Here is a 7,416-nt window from a genome sequence, read left to right as displayed (position 1 = left end):
TTGGGGCAAATTATGAACAACAAGATACAAAAAGACCAAAACCCAACTGCCACTTCTGAGGAGCTGGAAGCAAAAGCAGGGTACTGCGCATGCCCCCTGCACACAGCACCACCAAAGGGGTGTGGGCAGACCACCTAAGCCATTCCTCCAGTCCGACCCCTGGACCTACCCCTACCCCATAAAAGGGACCAGCTCGCCCCCCACCGCCCCCTGGGAGCAAGGAACAGAACCTGTTACTTGTTTTTGCTCCCCCATGCTGCAGCGCGAATCCCAATAAAGCCTTGCCTGAATTTTTTGTCTGGCCTCTTATCAATTTCTATTGATTAAGGAGGCCAAGAACCCTGGTCAGTAACAGAACTACACCGACAACAAAAGAAATGCACTGGATTCAGGAACCTGATTTTTAAAGTGAAAAGTGAAAAGCTAAATGATATTAGCATAAACATTTGCTACTATTTACCTAAGAGAATTCTGATCACTGCCTCAACTCTCTGTGTGAAATTATTCTTGCATGGCATTTGTAATTGTTTCTGTCAGGAAAATGGAAACCTTGCAGGTATTTACTAATGTGCCTTGGAGAGCATGTAACCTTGGAGATTTGTGTAATGTACCTTTGGAAATGGAAATTCTACAGATAGTTCATAAACTCTTTGACCCATGATAGCTAAATTCTTCTTGAGGCAATAGTTGTCCTTGGTAACACCTATTTTGTTACCATTTTATTTATAAACAACAAAGGAAACTGAATGATTCAAAGATGGCCAGATATGTTTATTAGAAAACTTTATGCAGATCATGTAGTTAAGGTTTTGTACTTAAAAGTGCCTTTTTTTTTTTTTTTTTTTTTTTTTTTTGTGGTACGCGGGCCTCTCACATGTTGTGGCCTCTCCCGTTGTGGAGCACAGACTCTGGACGCGCAGGCTCAGCGGCCATTGCTCACGGGCCCAGCCGCTCCATGGCATGTGGGATCCTCCCGGACCGGGGCACGAACCCGTGTCCCCTGCATCGGCAGGCGGATTCTCAACCACTGCGCCACCAGGGAAGCCCCAATGAATGGTTCTTGAATTACAAAGTCAGGATAGGACTTGAGTCATGTGTAGTCCACTATATTGTATTTCAGTAAAGGAGAGGAAGACAGTGAGAAAAAACTGCTTATAGGTCTTATTGATCATCATGACAATTGAATGATCTGTTACTTAGGAAATTATACCTCGGAGCCTCCATCTCCTCTAAGTAGTATACTTTCAGAATATGTCCATATATTCTGGCATCTCGTGGTATTCACATGGTACAAGAAAGGCAATATTTATGGAGTCTTTTTTTTTTTTTTTTTTTTTTTTTGCGGTACGCGGGCGTCTCACTGCTGGGATCCTCCCGGACCGGGGCACGAACCCGTGTCCCCTGCATCGGCAGGCGGACTCTCAACCACTGCGCCACCAGGGAAGCCCTATGGAGTCTTCTTTTATGTATGGTAATTACAGACAGATGGAGCTACACTTCAAAATACTTCCAAGATGTTTCCCAAATATATATATAAATATTAGACAAATGCTGGGGGAAACCTAGTCATTTCCTTTCCAGTGATGTAGGGCTTCTCACCCTCCTCCATTGTGCTACGTTGGAGATTATGCTGGGGACCAAAGAGGGATAGACACAGACAAACTAGAAGATGAACACATGACTCGCCATATGAGGGGACTTTACATTAAAGAATGTCTTAGACCAGAGAATATTTGGCATGGAGATGAATTCTTAGTCTTTACACCTGTCTTTAACTATTTTAAAGATTTTCAAGTTGGAGAGAATTTAGACTTGTCATAAGGCTGTTCCAGAGGAGGAAACTACAGGGGCATATTTTTCATCCAGAAAAAAGGCAATATCATCTCAATATTAAGTAGTTGGTATGGGTTCACTACTCCTTCTGGTAGCAGCTGCTATGCTTGGCCTCACAGTGGGCCAGTCATGGAATCCTGTGACTTGGCCTTACCCATTGTTTGGTACGTGAATCAGGAATTTCCCTTTCCATTGGTGTCTTTGTCTGTTCAGGCTGCTATAATAAAATACCGCAGGCTGGGTGGCTTATAAAAAGCAGAGATTTATTTCTCACAGTTCTGGAGACTGGAAAGTCCAAGATCAATATGTCAGCATCTTCACATTCTGGTGAGGACCCTCTTCTTGGTTCATAGCCAGTGCCTCTTGCTGTGTCACATGGTGCAAGGGGCAAGGGAGCTCTGTGGGATCCCTTTTATAAGAGCACTAATCCCATTCGTGAGGCTTCACCCTCATGACCTGAGCACCTCCCAAAGACCTCACCCCCTAATACTGTCATCTTTGGGGTTAGGATTTCAACATATGAATTTGGGGGGACACAAACATTCAGACTGTAGCAACTGGGTTCATGTTACAAGCAACCAAGAGAGTCCTGCCCAGGATCTATAAGAGCTGCCTGGTAAGAAGCAGGTTGCCCCTCAGCAGTGAGTTACCACAATGGGGCATGTCCCCAGAAGGGCTAGAAGCCGCTGAAAGGGGACATTGGGGGAAGTGAAAAATCAAGATGTCCTTTGCACTAACTGTGATCTCTCTAGCTTCCTGATCACTGAATAATGGTAAAATTCTTCTTTCACAAATTATTCACTGGCAAGCAGAAAATAATGCATAGTCCATGCCACATAAAAAATAAAAAGGCAGCAAAATGCTGTAAATGAATTAATATTATACTCAATGACAATTTAAATTTATTACTCAGCTCATCTTTATTAATATCTACCTCTCTTCCCAGCCTGTTAAGTTCTTGAGGACAGTGTCCATATCTTTCTGGGGTTTGGGAGTTTTGGTTTTTGTTTTTTTTCTGTAACCCAGGACCTGGGACAAACATTTTTTACAGAATTGTATATAGGTGGATCTTTGTTTATAATAGTTTTGAGCTTTTAAAGGAAATGACTTCCTTGAATTCAGGGATTTACTTAAACTGGCAAGTGTACTATCTTAGTCAGCTTGAGCTACTATAACAAAATACCATAGACTGAGTGGCTTAAATAACAGATATTCATTTCTCACAGATCAGGAGACTGGCAAGTCCAAGATCAAGCTGCTGACAGATTCAGTCCCTGCTGAGGGCTCTCTTCTTCTCACTGTGTGCTCATTGGCAGAGAGTGAGCTCTGGTGTCTCTTTCTCTTCTTTTTTTTTTTTTTTAGGCTTTCTTTTAAAACATTATTTAGTTAGTTAGTTATTTTATTTTTGGCTGCACCGTGTGTTAGTTGCGGCATGCAGCATCTTTCATTGTGGCATGAGGGCTTCTCTCTAGTTGTGTCGTACGGGTTTTCTCTCTCTCTAGTTGTGGCACGCGGGCTCCAGGGTGCGTGAGCTCTGTAGTTTGTGGCACACGGGCTTAATTGCCCCGCAGCATGTGGGATCTTAGTTCCCCAACCAGGGATCGAACCCCGTGTCCCCTGCATTGGAAGGCGGATTCTTTACCACTGGACCACCAGGGAAGGCCCTCTCTTTCTCTTCTTACAATGACATTAATCCCATCATGGGGGGCCCATCATCATGACCTCATCTAAACCTAATATCTCTCAAAGTCCCCACTACCAAACACCATTATACTAGGGTTAGGGTTTCAACATATATATTTGGGACGAAAACAAACATTCTGTCCATAACACACATTTATTAAGAAAAGAAACTCTCCCCAGCCTCACTCAAGGTCCAGACTTCCTCTTGGAGAAAGAAGAGAATGCTCATTAAGGCTGTGCACTGGGTTAAGTTCTGATTTCCCACTTCCCCAGGGGCAGCCCACCATATGGGAGTGTTTGAAGCAGGCTCTTTCATATCCCAGGATGGGACTGGCCCTCGTGGTGGGTTGTCCTGCTGCTGTGAGAGGATTATATTAGTGTCAGATTTCTTACCTTAGCCCCAGACTAGACAAGACTTGGAAGCTTCCCTCTGGAAATCAGTCATGATAAAATTAGCCCCACCAAGCTCCAAACAGAAGGCACCACAACTCTGCAGGCTGAACCTCCATAGGCTGACCCAGGGCAGCAGAAACTGTTAGAATGTTTAAGGAAGATTTCTTGTGGCTTTGGCCATTACTGTTCCCCTCTGACCTCAACTGCCTATCCTCAAGGCCTCTCAGATCACTACAGGTCAAAGGCCCCAGATCTCCCTTCCATAAACAGTTGTCAATCACCATCCAATAGCATCCATTGGACACTGGAATCCTGAACATATGGAAGCACTGGGGAAATCTGAGGAGTAGTAATATTGTTTTTGTGGAGTACGGTCCTTTATAGGGTGAGGGTAACCAGACAGAACTGTGATCTCAGTTCCTGGAGAGAGAGAGAAAACTTAAAAATCATTTAATTATGACTTTGGGGCTTAATATAACAAGCTCAAAAGTTTTCCAACACCCTTCCACAAAGCCTCTTAGCCTCCAAATGACTTCAGCTGCTCCGAGACAATCCACTCTGTGTCTGGGGCATCAATTTGATTTACAGAGCATTTCAAAATATTTATATATTTTTTAGGGTTTCCATCATGGCCTCAGCCAGTAACCTGCTGTGTTTGAAAATGTCTGGGCAGTAATTGTCATTGTTTGCAACAGCTATTTTGGACTCCAGCGAGTGCCGTGGCATTTTGTAGAATCTAGGAATGCAATTACCAAAATTGTATACATAATCCAAGTGACCTCCTGGCTTCAGAAGCTCAGCCCCTAGGAAAAAAAGGATAACAACAGCAAAACGTTTGTTTAATTTTTCTTCTGTACTTGGTCAGTGGTAGGTGGATTATATTATGGCCAATTTGGCAAAAAGATGATTAGTGTAACAATGCCTTATAAGTACAAAACAATGTTGAATTAAACATACAAGAAAGAATATGACTGGGATAATGGGCTCTTCTGACCCACTTTCTTACCTAAGTGTTTGTGGAAGAAACTGGATACTGAGGGGACATCTGGGTCCTGTAATGACTCATCCTTCAGGATGCAAGAGATTGTTTTTTACCAATTAAAAGTGGTCACTCTAATGTCGTTTAAAAACAAGTTGCTAACAGTCAACAAGTTTATGTAAAACAACAACAACAATAACAAAAAACACTCATTCGATAAGAAGAGACCATTCTGGAGTCAGTAAATGAATTTACAAATTGCCCCCATTGTCTTAGGGATTTAAGTGTCTTGGATCTTATCAGTTTCTGACAGGCTCAGGTTACTCCCAAATTAATTTCTCCTCTCCTGTTGTTTTTCTCCTTTCAGATAGTATCTGGAAACTGCACTGTGAAAGCCCTCCCTTGGTGTGAAACAGAGTTGTCAGACCTAGGTAAGGAATTGATAAACACGATTTCTTGATTTCCTAGCAGAACAGTTGTTTGGGTAACTCTGTTGCTGGAAATACAGAATTGCCAAGAACAGCCTCCCAACTTCCAGACTTCCCTTAGAAAAAAACCAATAATTTGTCATATAGAAATACCCAGGATCGGGCTTCCCTGGTGGCACAGTGGTTAAGAATCCACCTGCCAATGCAGGGGACACGGGTTCAAGCCCTGGTCGGGGAAGATCCCACATGCTGCAGAGCAGCTAAGGCTGTGAGTCACAACTACTGAGCCTGAGCTCTAGAGCCCGCGAGCCACAGCTACTGAGCCTGCGAGCCACAACTACTGAAGCCCGCATGCCTAGAGCCTGTGATCCACAGCAAGAGAGACCACCACAATGAGAAGCCCACGCACCGCAACAAAGAGTAGGCCCTGCCGTCCGCAACTAGAGAAAAGCCCACGCGCAGCAACGAAGACCTAACGCAGCCAAAAATAAAATAAATTAATTAAAAAAAAAAAAAAAGAAATACCCAGGATCATTTTGCTAGTACCTTTCAGGCTTACACAGCAGCTCCCGTCTCCTGCCTGTCCACAGCCGTGTACAGTGCCTGTGGATCTGGACCCGGTATGTTTCAAGCCTTTGCCAGAGCTTTCCCTCAGATCTAGCGCTAGGTGGATGACATCGCTCCGCATGCTGCCCTGGGCCTTTGCCTGATGATGGTCTTTGTTTTCCAGCTCGTTCACAAGGTACTGGCAAACTAAAATGAAACTGGCCGTAAGCGGGTCCTCTGAAGCTCTATGAGGCCCTAAACCTCCCTGAAGTGACTCAAGACCAAAGAAGTGGGCCCTCTCACTGCTCTCACTGTTTGGGGTTCATTTTTATTTATTCTAATTCTTTACCAACCCCTTCATTTCATCTACTGTTTCCTCGCTCCTGCATGGAACTTTACTAAGTATAGACAAACACCCTTCAACCCTCACATCCCCCCAAACCACACGTTTGTTCAGAAGGCTGCTCTAAGCCCAGGCTGGGCTCCCCAGCCGTCTAGGAGAACAGCAAACCAGAGCGCCAGGCGCACACACACGGGCTGTCTCATTTGGGGAGGAGCTTCGTCAGGACAGGCTAATCACTGCCAGTCGAGCTATAGGTGCTGCAGGATTGTGTGCAGACAGCTGTCGGCGGTGGTTACAGAGGCAGTAGGCGGCCCAGAGAGGCCAGGGAGAGGTCCTGAGCCCAGACTCGGGAGGGTCTCATTCATGGTCATAATAATTATCTCTAAAGTGTCTGCCACCTAAAGAAGTGACCTCATGTGCAGGCTCTTGATAAATCATCTAGAAAGCTCCAGCGGGAAGTTGTCCTCCAGGAAGATCTCTGGTTTTTTTCTTTTCAGGTTATGCACGTGACCAAGCTAAAATATCTCAGGGGCTACCGTTTACGTAAATTATATGGCTCTGAAATGCCAATTTTGTATCCAGACAGGCAAATCTTTCAGCCAAAGGAGCTTTTATAATGTGAGCTTTACTAGGTACCTCCTCCCGCTTTCATGTATACTCAGTTACCCTGGTTTGTCTTTTATTACTGTAAGCATGGCTTTTGATTAAAGGAAATGAAAGCATCAACATTTTTGTTCATTCATTCATTCATTTTAAAAGGAGCCTGTTGCTTTTGTGATGTAAAGATGTTCCCTGGGAAGCAATGACAGCTCTGCTGGAAGAGCGGATTTAACAACAAATACATTATTCTTGCAGAATTTTTCCTTGTGCCAGGAAAGCAAAGTGATGTGAGCTTCATGAGGGAATGCTGCCCTGTCCGTGCGAATTCAAGGCAGTGGAAAGGGCTCCAGACCCTCTGGTGTTCACTCCAGCTATCAGCTAAAATGCCCACACCACGAGCTAGCAAGTTAACCCTTTAACATGTCTTTAACTCTATTAAAGTCTAGATAGCCAGGGAATGGGGAAGCTACAAATTTATCATCCATCATGTACGCCTGGGTCTGAAAGAAATATTTGAGAGCAGACTTTGACAGACGGGAACCACAGAAGGTTAGAGTCTAAAGAATCTTTAGAGGAGACCAAATCCAACCCCCCAGTCCTACATTCTACTT

The sequence above is a fragment of the Physeter macrocephalus genome, chromosome 8 (genome assembly GCF_002837175.3).
Source record: "Physeter macrocephalus isolate SW-GA chromosome 8, ASM283717v5, whole genome shotgun sequence".
Taxonomy (NCBI): Eukaryota; Metazoa; Chordata; class Mammalia; order Artiodactyla; family Physeteridae; genus Physeter; species Physeter macrocephalus.
This window is presented reverse-complemented; position numbering follows the sequence as displayed.